Source organism: Salvelinus namaycush, chromosome 34, assembly GCF_016432855.1.
Source record: "Salvelinus namaycush isolate Seneca chromosome 34, SaNama_1.0, whole genome shotgun sequence".
In the NCBI taxonomy this organism is placed as follows: Eukaryota; Metazoa; Chordata; class Actinopteri; order Salmoniformes; family Salmonidae; genus Salvelinus; species Salvelinus namaycush.
In genome coordinates this window covers 11957229-11973610 of record NC_052340.1, presented here as the reverse complement: position 1 = coordinate 11973610, position 16382 = coordinate 11957229, and the positions used below count along the sequence as shown (strand labels likewise).

General features: G+C 46.6%; 1 pseudogene; it reads left to right on the top strand.

Moving 5' to 3' along the window:
* Positions 1-665: 665 nt before the first annotated feature.
* On the top strand, positions 666-15907 carry LOC120029172 (annotated as a pseudogene).
* The last annotated feature ends 475 nt before the right edge of the window (positions 15908-16382 follow it).

The following is a 16382-nucleotide window of genomic DNA, read 5'->3' as shown; positions in this document are numbered from 1 at the left end:
CTGTGGAAGGGTATAGGACTACTGGCGAAATAAATCATAAGAAAATCATCCCGCGCCCCTACTGTGCGCGCAGAGGCGCCACGTCTATTTCTATGGGCACAAGCACTTCATGACACAGACTTTTCAAACTGCTCTTGTTGTTGAAGAGAACATTCCGCATGTTTAAATCAAATTTTCTTCCAATTCTAGACATTTTGCCATGTCTAATGTGTATTCATGTGATATTTCAGTGACTCAAACCATAAAACATCTATGGGCTAAAATACCTAGCTAGAAAACGTTAGCTGACATGGGCTAGTTGATCTGGACATTTCTGACAAGTTATAAATAGCTCTGTAAGGTATACAATGACTGACACGAGAAGAAGTAAACTGATGATGCACTACCCTATTTTGAAATGGCACCTTGTACATTCTACTATTACAACTTTCAAGAGTAAGTTGAAAGCCGGACTGAGTTCCTTTATAAAAAAGGAGCCCCTAGCGCACCCCCCTGGGGGGCACAGCCCACAGTTTGGGAACCACTGCCCTACAGAATATGAAAATCTATGCCTACTCCCATTTTGTAAAGAAGAGGTTTCTCTCTCTATCTCTCTCTCACACCCCCAAGTCATCAGTATTTCCTACCCTTTGTCCAACCATCCTAGGCATTGCTCCTCTGCCCAAATGTCTGGGCGCAGGGTAGGTTTATGTCTGAGCGACAAGAGACAGAGACAAATTCATCTGGTTGCTTTTGCTGAGCTTTGTGCGTAAGTTTAAACTTATACTACTGTAGGCTACATTGGAGCATCTCTTGCAGCCTTACTCATATGGGTTCTCCTCGGTATAACTGTCACAAATTGTCTCTTAACATTTTCATTCAACATTGAATTCCCTCTGGTCAAGAGCCATGGTGTTGAGGTGTTTGAGGTAAGTCAATTTCCATTACATTGCATTATGTTCTTAGGTTTAGGATGGAAGACATGAGAATAGTGTCATTATAAGGTTGTAAAAATACAATCTGTAGGCATGTGAGGGATACATTAGTAATTGCTTTATAGTGTAGTTAGGAAACAAGTTATGCCAGTTGAATGATGGATGGTATTTATGAAACTATGAGTTTCAAAAAATGTTTGTATGTTAATATGTGTCACATAGACACACGCATTAACCCCCCCTCTTGCTCTCTCTGTCGCTCTCTCTCTCTCTCTCTCTCTCTCTCTCTCTCTCTCTCTCTCTCTCTCTCTCTCTCTCTCTCTCTCTCTCTCTCTCTCACTCACTCACTTACTCCTTCTTTTCCTGTCTGTCTCTGTCACTGTCTTGTCAGATTCAGATGTCTTGTTCGTTGTTTCAGTCACTGCCACCTGCAGTCAGCTGCTTGGAGCACCTCTCAAACAGAGGGGAACAATAGCTGTAGCGTTTGCCTCACAAGTGCATGTCATAGCATTACATTTGAATGTTTACACATCAAGTTGTGCCTGAGGCAGAGGATATTTTATTCACACTTCTCTCCTGATACAGATAGATCTCAGTCAGCCATTGGTCTCAAGGACCCTTTGAGGACATTGTACACAAGCTCTCTGATGTCATTGTCGAGGCCGAGTACGACAGCCAATCGCAACAACTCCTCGACAACTTCCAGGTATGGTAAAAGGGCCCATTTAATTGGGTACAACAGTAGTATTTTATCATACTAAAGTATATGTTTGTGTGTTTCAGGGTTATGTGTCCGCGCATCCCCATACTGTTCTTCTGGACCCCCTTCCAGCAATGAGCCAGCTACTGGATCGCTTTGCCTCCAAACAGATTATGAGCCAGCTCCAGAACTCCCTGAGAAGTACAGTTTAGTAGCCTCACTGTCCCTCCTCTAGACATCTGCCAAGCCAAGCTCTCATCTGTCTTATGCTCTTCCTGATCCCTCCCCCCTGTAGACTGGTGAATCAGCAGCCCTCCCTACTTGGAGATTAGCACCAGTGACCTGTCAGTCATCCAGAAGGACGTGGAGAGCAAGGGCCTCAGCTTCCCTCTGAGTCAGTGAGGGACTGTCTACACCCAAACACATTAACATACTAACTAATCTTGTTGTTTTCAGAGCCTCCACACCAGGCAATGGTGATTCAGTTTTTGGCAAACTCCTTTTATCTAATTTAAAGACATTTACGGACGATTTCCCGGACACAGATTTAGCCTAGTCTTGGAACAAGAAGCATGTTCAATGGAGATTGTCCATTGAAAGTGATTCTAGTCTAGGACTAGGCTTAACCTGTGACTGGGAAACTGTCCCACAAGATTGAGTGTTGTATTTACTTCACAAGCTGTTCCACACGACTGTGTGAGCACGCTCTCCATAGCTGATGGAGAGCGTGAACATTCACAAGATCGCGGGGCCAGACGGATTACCAGGACGTGTAATCAGAGCATACGCTGACCAACCGGAAAGTGTCTTCACTGACATTTTCAACCTCTCCCTGACCGAGTCTGTAATACCTACATGTTTCAAGCAGACCACCATAGTCTCTGTGCCCAAGAAAGCGAAGGTAACATGCCTAAATGACTACCGCCCCGTAACACTCACGTCGGTAGCCATGAAGTGCTTTGAAAGGCTGGTCATGGCTCACATCAACACCATCATCCCGGAAACCCTAGACCAACTCTAATTCGTATACCGCCCCAACAGATCCACAGATGACGCAATCTCAATCCCACTCCACACTGCCCTTTCCCACCTGGACAAAAGGAACACCTATGTGAGAATGCTATTCATTGACTACAGCTCAGTGTTCAACACCATAGTGCCCACAAACTCATCACTATTTTCTTTTCTTTTTTAAAAACTTTGTTTATTCAGTTTTACACACAAGACAACACAAAACAATATAAATAATATACTCAACTAGAAAAAATTGCTTCAAAGATACCGTACTTTAGATAAGTTGAACACATCAGGCAGAAGGATACAAAGGTTAAAGGGCAATCTGTAGTACAGGGACAGAGCAAACACCTCATCATTGTTCCTGTAAACAGTCAAGGGATAAGGGGTAGAGAAATGCAGCCACTCACAGACAGTCATGGCCACAGACTGACTATCCACTGGACCAAAAATAAAGTTTACAATGCTTTAAAAGAAAAACATTTATAATAATAATTTTATTAAAAAAAATAAAAAAAATTTAACAGGCCAAAACAAGCTCACATTTTAGTCTCTGACCGGGCAAGATGAACAAGGCATCCGCAGGTCACAATCAATAAGCACATCAACCTTAATGCCCCCCCCCCCCCCCCTCATCCAACCCTTAAGTCACAGGGGAGTCAAATACAGACTTATTTGTTTTAATACGAATGCCATCAGAGGATGGACTGTTTAAAGTAAGACCGGAATGGAGCCCAAGCCTCATAAAACAGTTTGGTGTTCCCACGTGTATTGAATTGAAATTTTTCTAGTTTCAGAGAGAACAACACATCTCTCACCCAATATTTATAGGATGGTGGAGCTGCCATCTTCCAGTTCTGTAGTATTAGCCATCTAGCTAAAAGAGTTGTATAAGCAACAGTGTCCAACTGAATTCTTGACAGGGGGGTACCTATGGGCAGTACTCCAAAAAGGGCTGTAAGGGGAGACGGATCTATAACAGTGTCATATATATCAGAGAAACATTTAAATATTAATTCCCAGCAACCTGACAGTTTATGACAGCCCCAAATTATATGCAACAGTGTGGCTGGTTCCGTTTTACATCTGACACAGGTAGGATCAAAATCAGAGAATATTCTTCCAAGTTTGGCCCCGGACCAGTGGATACGGTGAACCACCTTGAATTGAATGAGGCTGTGTCTAGTGCTAAAAGAGGACGAATGCACCCTGTGCAGCACAGATTCCCAGGTGTCATCCAAGTTCCTCCCCCAAATCCTTTTCCCATCGAGTCTTTAAAGGCACCAAAGAAGGGTTCTGTAAGTCATGAATGATTGCATATACATCTGAAATTGCACCCCTAGGAAGCTTGTTCAGCTCCAAGATGTTCTCTATAGCTGTATTCGCAGGTCTATGGGGAAATTCAGGTGTGTTAGCTCTGACAAAATTCCTAGTCTGGAGATAGCGGAAAAAGTGGGATTGGGAGAGGTTGAACTTTTCCTGTAGCTGAACAAAAGAGGCAAATGTATCATCAAAGAATAATTGGGCTAGTGAGGAGAGGCCTAGTGAGTGCCAGATGGCAAAAGCCCCATCATTCAAAGATGGAGGAAATAAAATGTTCTGATTGATTTGGCCTGATAGAGAAAAGCCTCGGAGGCTAAAGGCTAAACAGGACTGATTCCAAATTTTAAGAGACTGCTTTACAATTGGGTTGACACACCTTTTGCCTAGGGACACTGGGAGAGACGAGCACAACACAGAAGAAAGTGCAGCAGGTTTACACGATTCAGACTCCATATGGACCCAGAATGGTCTAGGGCCAGTAGGATCAGTCTGCAGCCAGTACAAAAGGGCTCTGAAATTTGCAGCCCTATAGAATGTCTGAAAATTTGGTAGAGCTAAACCACCCAAAGCGTTATGCTTCTGTAAATGTTTTCTACCAATCCGTGGTACCTTGCCATCCCAAATAAAATACATGAATGTTTGATCCAGTGAATTAAAAAAAGATTTTGAAATAAAAATGGGTAAACATTGAAATAAATATAAAAATTTGGGCAACACATTAATTTTAATGACATTAATCCTTCCAATAAGAGAAAGAGGAAGCAAATTCCAAGAAGTAAAAGATTGTTTCAAACTGTCTGCTAGAGCAACAAAGTTTTCCTGAAACAAATTTGAATATTTCCTTGTCACTTTAATTCCCAAGTAGGTGAATTGATCCCGGACAATCCTAAACTGAAAAGTTGTAAAAGAACAATTTAAAGCAGCCTTATTTACAGGAAAAAGCTCACTCTTGCCTAGATTCAGCTTGTACCCTGAGATTGATCCAACCCTTTTAAGAACAGATAAGGCACGTGGCAATGAGGTATCAGGGTTGGAGATAAACAAAAGGAGGTCATCAGCATATAGCAAGACTTTCTGCTCTAAGCCCGTCCTGATTATACCTTGAATGGCATCATTAGAGCATAGTGCAATGGCGAGAGGCTTGATTGCCAAAGCAAACAACAAGGGAGAGAGTGGACAACCCTGTCTGGATCCGCGGTGCAAGGGAAAATAGTCAGAGGACAAGTTGTTAGTCCGTACCGAAGCCATGGGAGAAAAATAAAGAATCTTTATCCACGCAATGAATTTGGGGCCAAAGCCAAATCTATAAAGGGCAGCTGTTAGGTAGTCCCACTCAACGCAGTCAAAATCTTTTTCCGTATCAAGTGAGACCACCACCTCCGGGTCCCCCGACGCTGGGGAGTACAGTATATTCATAAGGCGTCTAATACTGAAAAACAAATGCCTATTTCTCACAAAGCCAGTCTGGTCAGAGTGTATTACTTGGTGCAGCGAGCCTTCCATACGGATGGCTAAAAGCTTGGCTAGGATTTTGTGATCACAGTTTAAAAGCGAGATTGTGCGATAGGATCCACATTCCAGGGGGTCTTTGTTTTTCTTTAATAGTAATGAAATTGAAGCCTGATAAAGACTAGGCGGTAGCTTTGAGGTATTAAGGCACTCTGCAAATAATGGAGACAAGAATGGGCAAAGCAGACCAGAAAACGTCCTGTCGTTTTGGAAAACCGTCCGGACCCGGTGATTTACCACTTTTCATTGCGGACACTGCTGTTGCAATCTTCTCAGGTGTAAATTCTTCTTCTAGACAGTCATGGGAGTCTGTATCAATTGAAGGCATATTCAAGCCATTGAAGAAGAAATCAATATGCAAAGGGTCTTGAGGGGATTCAGAGGTGTATAGCGCAGAGTAAAATTGTTTGAATTGATCATTGATCTCTTTATGTATAACTGTGGTGGCACCAGACGGGGTCCTTATTTGTGGGATTAAACGTGAGGCCTCAGATTTACGGATCTGATGTGCAAGGAGTTTACTGGCCTTGTCGCCTTGTTCATACACTCTGTACCGAGCTCGCAAGAGTAACTGTTCAGCTTGCCTGGTAGAAAGCTCATCAAATTCAGATTGGAGTAGTTGGCGCTCTTTATGCAGATCAGAGGAAGGAACCGTAGCATACTTCTCATCCAATGTGGCTATGGCTTCGCCCAGGTCCCGAAGTCGCTGTGAGCGAGCTTTGTTTTGGTTGGCTGTATAAGAAATAATTTGGCCAAGTAGGTATGCTTTGAGAGACTCCCATATGGTAGAGCAGGACATACCTGGCGTTGAATTGGTTTCTAGGAATAAGGTGATTTCAGAAGAAATTAAACTCCTTATCTGAGAGTAAAATGGGGTTAAGACGCCATTGATAACACATAGGAGGTCGCTGGGGAAACTAGTTCAAGCACTAATGGTGAATGGTCAGAAATAACAATACTCTCGTAAGTACACCGCCGAATGTTAGGCAGAAGAATGTTTGATGAACATGAGAATAAAAGGAATACTGTCTATCTGTAGGGTGTAGGAAACGCCAGGCCTCACACATAGCATATTTCTGAAGAAAAGATTGAATAAGTAGGGCACATTTAGATGGGCCTGTAGTTCTTCGTGAGGACTTGTCAAGAACTGGGGACATTGTACAGTTGACATTCCCCCCTAAAATCAACAAATGAGAATCTAAATTGGGTATAGCAGATAAAAAGGAAGAAATGAAACTTGTGTCATCCCAATTGGGAGCATAAACACTAGCGTTGAACGTTTGCTGGGCATAAATGAAATTCAAAACCTTTCAAATTGAAGTGAAGACCCCCCAAAATGTTTAGCCTCGGGAACATTTACTGCTTACCGGGTCGGTACAAACGGATGCAGTAAACAAATAACCTAAAATATTTTGAGTCACTATGTAAACAAACTGAATAGGTGAATGAGACAGCCTGGAAACACAGTGTAACGGCAGTCGTAATCCTCCTCCTCGGACGAGGAGAGGCGAGACGGATCGGACCAATACGCAGAGTGGCTAGTTTCCATAGTGATTTAATAATTAACAAAAACAATATGCGATACAAAATAACTACCGTGACAGTCCTGTGTGGCGGAACACTGACACAAGAACAAACACCCATAAAACACACGTGAAACCCCGGCTGCCTTAGTATGATTCTCAATCAGGGACAACGATAGACAGCTGCCTCTGATTGAGAATCATACCAGGCCGAACCCAAAACCCCAACATAGAAAATCACACATAGACAGCCCACCCCAACTCACGCCCTGACCAACTAAATAAATACAAGAAAAAGGAAAACAGGTCAGGAACGTGACATAACCCCCCCCTTAAGGTGCGAACTCCGGGCGCACCAGCATAAAGTCTAGGGGAGGGTCTGGGTGGGCGTCTGTCCACGGTGGCGGCTCTGGCGCTGGTCGTGGTCCCCACCCCACCATAGTCAATCCCCTCTTCCGTAGCCTCCTCCAAATTAACCCCACTAGATTAAGGGGCAGCACCGGACTAAGGGGCAACACCGGAATGAGGGGCAGCTCCGGACTGAGGGGCAGCACCGGACTGAGGGACGGATCCTGGCTGGCTGGCTCTGGCGGATCCTGGCTGGCTGGCTCTGGCGGATCCTGGCTGGCTGGCTCTGGCGGATCCTGGCTGGCCGGGTCTGGCGGATCCTGGCTGGCCGGCTCTGGCGGATCCTGGCTGGACGGCTCTGGCGGATCCTGGCTGGACGGCTCTGGCGGGTCCTGGCTGGACGGCTCTGGCGGGTCCTGGCTGGACGGCTCTGGCGGGTCCTGGCTGGACGGCTCTGGCTGGTCCTGGCTGGACGGCTCTGGCTGGTCCTGTCTGGCGGAAGGCTCTGGCTGATCCTGTCTGGCGGAAGGCTCTGGCTGATCCTGTCTGGCGGAAGGCTCTGGCTGATCCTGTCTGGCGGAAGGCTCTGGCTGATCCTGTCTGGCGGAAGGCTCTAGCGGCTCCTGTCTGGCGGAAGGCTCTAGCGGCTCCTGTCTGGCGGAAGGCTCTAGCGGCTCCTGTCTGGCGGAAGGCTCTAGCGGCTCCTGTCTGGCGGAAGGCTCTAGCGGCTCCTGTCTGGCGGACGGCTCTAGCGGCTCCTGTCTGGCAGACGGCTCTGAAGGCTCAGGACAGACGGGCGGCTTTGAAGACTCAGTACAGACGGGCGGCTTTGAAGACTCGGGACAGACAGACAGCGCTGGGCAGGCAGACAGTTCAGACAGCGCTGGGCAGGCAGGCAGCTCAGACAGCGCTGGGCAGGCAGACAGCTCAGACAGCGCTGGGCAGGCAGGCAGCTCAGACAGCGCTGGGCAGGCAGGCAGCTCAGACAGCGCTGGGCAGGCAGGCAGCTCAGACAGCGCTGGGCAGGCAGACAGTTCAGACAGCGCTGGGCAGGCAGGCAGCTCAGACACTGGCTGCGCTGGAGAGGAGGAAGGCTCTGACAGCGCTGGACAGGTGGGAGCAACTGGAGAGAGAAGACGGAGAGACAGCCTGGTGCGGGGAGCTGCCACCGGAGGGCTGGTACGTGGAGGTAGCACCGGAAAAACCGGACCGTGAAGGAGGACACGCGCTCTTGAGCACCGAGCCTGCCCAACCTTACCAGGTTGAATGGTCCCCGTAGCCCTGCCAGTGCGGCGAGGTGGAATAGCCCGCACTGGGCTATGCTGGCGAACCGGGGACACCATTTGTAAGGCTGGTGCCATGTATGCCATCCGGCTCGATGCCCAACCTAGCCCTACCAGTGCGGCGAGGTGGAATAGCCCGCACTGGACTAAGCACGCGTACTGGGGACACCGTGCGCTTCACCGCATAACACGGTGTCTGACCAGTACGACGCCCTCTCACTCCACGGTAAGCACGGGGAGTTAGCTCAGGTATCCTACCCGGCTTTGCCACACTCCGCGTGTGCCCCCCCCCCCCCAAGAAATTTTTGGGTCTGACTCTCGGGCTCCCAACCGCGTCGCCGCGCTGCCTCCTCATACCAGCGCCTCTCTGCCTTTGCTGCCTCCAACTCCGCCTTGGGACGGCGATATTCTCCTGGCTGAACCCAGGGTCCTTTGCCGTCCAGGATCTCCTCCCAAGTCCACGAGTCCTGTGTCCCCTGTTGCTGCTGTCGCTGCCCTTTACCACTCCGCTTGATCCTTTGGTGGTGGGTGTTTCTGTAACGGCAGTCGTAATCCTCCTCCTCGGACGAGGAGAGGCGAGACGGATCGGACCAATACGCAGAGTGGCTAGTTTCCATAGTGATTTAATAATTAACAAAAACAATATGCGATACAAAATAACTACCGTGACAGTCCTGTGTGGCGGAACACTGACACAAGAACAAACACCCACAAAACACACGTGAAACCCCGGCTGCCTTAGTATGATTCTCAATCAGGGACAACGATAGACAGCTGCCTCTGATTGAGAATCATACCAGGCCGAACACAAAACCCCAACATAGAAAATCACACATAGACAGCCCACCCCAACTCACGCCCTGACCAACTAAATAAATACAAGAAAAAGGAAAACAGGTCAGGAACGTGACACACAGGAGTTAAGTAAAACCTTAATACAATGAAATTAAAATGACTGAATGCTTGTAAGGCAAGCACACTAGATGATCAAAACATTAGATCACATCAAATAAGCCAGAATGGGTTCGCCAACTCCCCAACTATACAAGAATAGTATGTTATAACTAAACATTATTGTACCACAGGTGGGCTACTTACTATCCACAGTTTGCAAGCAACAGTTGCTGATCTATGAGCAAGTTCAAGACTACTTGATGTGACGTTGAATGTGAGCCATAGCCTCATCCAGAGACTCAAATGTGTAGTCTTTACCATCATGAGATAGCCATAAACGGGCCGGGAATCGCAGTCCATACTTCACACCTGGATGGTCCCGTAGTAGTCGTTTGGCCTGCCCGAAAGCTGCGCGCTGCCTGGAAACAGTGGGGGAGTAGTCCTGGTAGATAGAGAAGCTCTGTCCTTGAAAGCTCAGTGGTTTTGCGGGCTTGTCGGAGAATCTCCATCTTCTCATGGAAAAAGTGCACTCGAAGAATTATGTCACGGGGCCTCTCACCATCCCGGGACTTTGGGCGCAGCGACCGGTGGGCACGATCAATCAGGGGCTTCTCATCCAAGGCAAAAACATCCTTCAGCAGCCCAGAAAAACGAAATCCGTGGCGCGAGGCATTCCCGCTGACTGGGACCGATACCAGTCTCAGGTTATTGCGGTGAGAGAATCCCTCTAAACTCACACAACTCTCCTGCACCTTTTTCAAATCCGCAGCCAGGCGTTTCACGTCAGCCTCCAGGGAGGTAGTTAAGTCGGAGACATTGGTAGCGGAGGTCTCCAGTGCTGCAATCGTTGTAGTGTGCAACTCTGTTGTTTTGAGTGATGTGATTGCTGGCACCGTCTCGTTCCGCAGGATGGTTAGATCTGCTTTTAAAGTATCAGAAATCTCCTGTATTCGGGCCTCAATCGTAGCAACTACCTCCGTTTTCATTCCAGCTATCTCAGAGCGTAGTAGTTTGATGGCCTCGAGAACGTTCATTTCAGCGCCGCCAGGCCAAGCCGCAACCCCGGGTAAAGTGTGAGTCCCCGAGCCCTCAGACTCAGGAGAGGGCGGTGATGAGAGTGGGTCTTGTAGGCCGGGTTTTCTCAGTCATGTTTTTGGCCTTATGTTTCGTCGACATGCTGACATTCGAAAGCAAAGTAGTCTTGGTTTTTACGGAAAGGGATCACCAAACGAATATTTGAAAATACAGTTCTGCTGCAAAATTCACATAAACTTTAAGAATACTGCGGGAGCAAACGGAAAACACGTCAGTCACACATGGCGCCCCTCCAACCCCCCCCTTTCTTTTATTTTGAACCTTTATTTAACTAGGCAAGTCAGTTAAGAACACATTCTTATTTACAATGACAGCCTACCCCAGCCAAACCCGGACGATGCTGGGCCAATTGTGTGCCGCCCTATGGGACTCTCAATCATGACCGGATGTGATGCAGCCTGGATTCAAACCAGGGACTGCAGTGACGCCCCTTGCACTGAGATGCAGTGCCTTAGACCGCTGTGCAACTCGGGAGCCATCAAAGCTCATCACTAAGCTAAAGACCCTGGCACTAAATACCTCCCTCTGCAACTGGATCCTGGACTTCCTGACGGGCCGCCCCCAGGTGGTAAGGGCAGGCATCAACACATCTGCCACGCTGATCCTCAACATGGGGGCCCCTCAGGGGTGCATGCTTAGTCCCCTCCTGTACTCCCTGTTCACTCACGACTGCGTGGCCAAGCATGACAAAGGAGCTGATCGTGGACTATAGGAAAAGGAGGGCTGAACATGCCCCCATTCACATTGACGGGGCTGTAGTGGAGCGGGTTGAGAGTTTCAAGTTCGTGGTGTCCACATCACCAACAAACTAGAATGGTCCAAACACACCAAGACAGTCATGAAGATGGCACGACAACGCCTTTTCCCCCTCAGAAGACTTGGAATGGGTCCCCAGATCCTCAAAAAGTTCTACAGCTGCACCATCGAGAGTATCCTGACCGGTTGCATCACCACCTGGTGTGGCAACTGCTCGGCATCCGACCGTAAGCCGCTATAAAGGGTAGTGCATACGGCTCAGTACATCACTGGGGCCAAGCTTCCTGCCATCCAGGACCTATATACTAGGCGGTGGCAGAGGAAGGCCCAAAAAATTGTCAAAAACTCTAGTCACCCAAGTCATAGACTGTTCTCTCTGCTACCGCATGGCAAGCGGTACCGGAGTGCCAAGTCGAGGTCCAAAAGGCTCCTTAACAGCTTCTACCCCCAAGCCATAAGACTACTGAACAATTAATCAAATGGCCACCCGGACTATTTGCATTGACACCCCCCTCTCTTTGTTTTTACAGTGCTGCTACTCGCTGTTTATTATCAATAAATCAATCAAATTGATTTATAAAGCCCTTTTTACATCAGCCGATGTCACAAAGTGCTGTACAGAAACCCAGCCTTAAACCCCAAACAGCAAGCAATGCTGATGTAGAAACACAGTGGCTAGGAAAAGCTCCCTAGAAAGGCAGGAACCTAGGAAGAAACCTAGAGAGGAGCCAGGCTCTGAGGGGTGGCCAGTCCTGTTCTGGCTGTGCTGGGTGGAGATTATAAGAGAACATGGCCAAGATGTTCAAACGTTCATAGATGACCAGCAGGGTCAGATAATAATCATCGTGGTTGTCGAGGGTGCAACAGGTCAGCACCTCAGGAGTAAATGTCAGTTGGCTTTTCATAGCTGATCATTCAGAGTTAGAGACAACAGGTGCGGTAGAGAGAGAGTCCAAAACAGCAGGTCCGGGACAAGGTAGCACGTCCAGTGAACAGGTCAGGGTTCCATAGCCGCAGGCAGAACATTTGAAACTGAAGCAGCATTATGACCAGGTGAACTGGGAACAGCAAGGAGTCATCAGGCCAGGTAGTCCTGAGGCATGGTCCTAGGGCTCAGGTCCTCCGAGAGAAGAGAGAGAGAAAGAGAGAGATAAAGAGAGAGAATACTTAAATTCACACAGGACACCGGATAAGACAGGAGAAATACTCCAGACATAACAGAATGACCCTAGCCCCCAACACATAAACTATTGCAGCATAAATACTGGAGGCTGAGACAGGAGGGGGCAGGAGACACTGTGGCCCTGTCCGACGTTACACCCGGACAGGGCCAAACAGGCAGGATTTTACCCCACCCACTTTGCCAAAGCACAGCCCCCACACCACTAGAGGGATATCTTCAACCACCAACTTACCACCCTGAGACAAGGCCGAGTATAGCCCACGAAGACCTCCCCCACGGCACGAACCCAAAGGGGACGCCAACCCGGACAGGAAGATCACGTCAGCGACTCAACCCACTTAAGTGACGCACCCCTCCTAGGGACGGCATGGAAGAGCACCAGTAAGCCAGTGACCCAGCCCCCGTAATAGGGTTAGAGGCAGAGAATCCCAGTGGAGAGAGGGGAACCGGCCAGGCAGAGACAGCAAGGGCGGTTCGTTGCTCCAGAGCCTTTCCGTTCACCTTCACACTCCTGGGCCAGACTACACTCAATCATATAACCTAGTGAAGAGATGAGTCTTCAATAAAGACTTAAAGGTTGAGACCGAGTCTGCGTCTCTCACATGGGTAGGCAGACCATTCCATAAAAAATGGAGCTCTATAGGACAAAGCCCTGCCTCCAGCTGTTTGCTTAGAAATTCTAGGGACAGTAAGTAGGCCTGCGTCTTGTGACTGTAGCGCACATGTAGGTATGTATGGCAGGACCAAATCGGAAAGATAGGTAGGAGCAAGTCCATGTAATGCTTTGTAGGTTAGCAGTAAAACCATGAAATCAGCCCTAGCCTTAACAGGAAGCCCGTGTAGAGAGGCTAGCACTGGAGTAATATGATTTAAAAAATGTGGTTCTAGTCAAGATTCTAGCAGTCGTGTTTAGCACTAACTGAAGTTTATTTTGTGCTTTATCCAGGTAGCCCGGGAAGTAGAGCATTGCATTACTATCTATGCATAGTCACTTTACCCCTACCTACATGTACAAATTACCTCGACTAACCTGTACATAGCTGTATATAGCTTCATTATTGTTATTTTATTGTGTTACTTTTTAATTTTTTACTTTAGTTTATTTAGTAAATCATTTCTTAGCTCTATTTTCTTAAAACTGCATTGTTGGTTAAGGGCTTGTAAGTAAGCATTTCACGGTAAGGTCCACACCTGTTGTATTTGGCGCATGTGACAAATTACATTGGATTTGATTTGATTTGTGTCTCCTCACACCTCACTATTCCTCTTCCTCTTAGTCTGTAAAACCAGGGTGGCTCATGGATCCCGCTCCCATGAGGTAAGAGACTGTCTGTCTTTCTATTGCTCAGAGTCTTTTTTGCATATTTTCCCATATATTCCATATATTTGTTTCAATTTTCTGCCTTTTTGTGTGGCTCTGTGTATTGCTGCTTTGTTGACACTGTGATTTCTCTCTATAGATGTGTATTGGTGTTTATTAGCCCATGGCTCTCCCTCTAGTTCTTCAGACTTTAGTGTCCCTGCTCTCTCTCCATACCATAAATGTCTCTGATCTTCAGTATGGCTGGTCTGTCAGATGGCCACCCTCCCTGTGTGATGCAGAGCTTCGTCAAACCCGGTGCCGTGCTGCACAAGGTGTTTGTGTTGGGAGAGGACCACTTCACTGTGGAGAGGCCCTCGCTGAAGAACTTCTCCCCTGGACCCTGTGGTCAATGTGGACACACCCTCACCTCTTCTTGTCCCTCTCTCGGTTTCTCTTCTTTTCTCTCTCTCTATCTCTCTTTCTCATTCTTATACTGTGCTTTTAATCATCTGTTTCAATAAAACGTCTTCCTAATGTCTATGGTGTGTTTTGTGACTCCAGAGAGAGTAAGACAATCTTTTTCAACAGCCACGAGGTGTCCAAGCCAGAGTCCTCTCCAACCTCACTGCAGTTAGTACGACCTCCACTATGACAATCAACCAGTGGTGGAAAAAGTACCTAATTGTCATACTTGTGTAAAAGTATAGATACCTTAATAGAAAGTTATTCAAGTAAAAGTGAAAGTCACCCAGTAAAATACTACTTGAGTAAAAGTCTAAAAGTATTTTATTTTAAATATACTTAAGGATCCAAAGTAAATGTAATTGCTAAAATATACTTAAGTATCAAAAGTAGAAGTAAAAGCATAAATTATTTTAAATTCTTTATATTAAGCAAAGCAGACGGCACCATTTTCTTGTTTTGAAATGTACGGACTGCCAGGGGCAGACTCCAACACTGAGACATTATTTACAAAAGATACATTTGTCTTTAGTGAGTCCGCCAGAGCATAGGCAGTACTGATGACCACGTGTTCTCTTGATAAGTCCGTCAATTTAACAATTTTCCTGTCCTGCTAAGCATTCAAATTGTAACGAGTTCTTTGGTTGTCAGGGAAAATGTATGGAGTAAAAAGTACAATATTTTCGATAGGAATGTAGTGAAGTAAAAGTTGTCAAAAATATAAATAGTAAAGTAAAGTACAGATACCCCAAAAAACTACTTAAGTACTACTTTAAAGTATTTTTACTTAAGTACTTTACACCACTGCAATCAACTATGTTAAATTTGATTCACTGGTACTGATTCCTGTACAATTGAATTAAATCTGTTTTACTCTGTTCTACTTGACCCACTGTCTACAATAGGTATTGTGCTATCCAGGTCCCGCATTCATAAAGCGTCTCAAAGTAGTAGTGCTGGTCTAGGATCTGTTTGGTTTTTTAGATCATAAAGAATAAGATCACATAGACAGGGGGACCTGATCCTAGATCAGCAATCCTACTCTGAGACACTTTATGAATATGGACCCTGAACAGATGAACTGATCATCTGTCCTGTGGTGTTGTGTCTCAGCTGGAAAAGAAGGTGCCGAGGTCGCCTCCCCCCAGTGGTGAGGCCATGTTTGCCCCAGTGAGGGATCTGAGGGCAGAGCTGGGCATGGCTCTGTTCGGGGTGGACGTCATCGTCAGCATCGACACACACACCCTCACTATCATCAACATCAGCATCTTCCCAGGTCACTGGGCTTTTCCATCTTTCATTTACATTTAGGTCATTAACAGACGTTCTTATCCAGAGCGACTTACAGTCATGAAAGTAACTTTATAATGCTGTATATTTGCTTCCATGTTACACTTTCACTCTTGCTCACTCTTACTCAATGTTATGTTCTCTCTCATCATCCATATCTTTCCGTCCCCCTCTTCCAGGCTATGAGGGAGTGCCTCAGTTCTTCTCCTCCCTCCTCAGTCACATTGAGTCAGTATTGGATCCCCGGGAACTGGAAGTCCCCCAGGCAACATGTCCTCTTGCTCCCTCAGCCCCCCAGGCTGAACTCTGACGCGGGTTCACTGTTGACCCTTGACCCTGACCTGGCTCATCCTCTCTGATACATCCAGAAAGCCCCTGGAAGTAGGACACCTAATTGACAATGGTTGCCTTTAAATATACTGTATCTCATAAACTGGGTCTTCTTCTTGCAGATACATAGGTGCCAGGATTTTGTATGAATAGACAGAGACTGTGATCAGTGAATGAAGACAACCAACCACTACTATTATAGAAGTAACAATGATTGAGAAATATTATACACTGTGCTTTTATTGATTGACATGTAGCATATAAGACACAGTAGGCACAGATGCAGGACTCTGATTGGGCCAGTACAATTACAAATGTTGACTTACACTAATTTGTCCTTTACATCCCACTTACAATCCACAACCATTTGCTGGTAAAATTCATTTGGTTAATACATTTCTAAATGTTGAAATTGTATACATTCTTGAGTAAATCTCACAACACGTAGTGAGTAG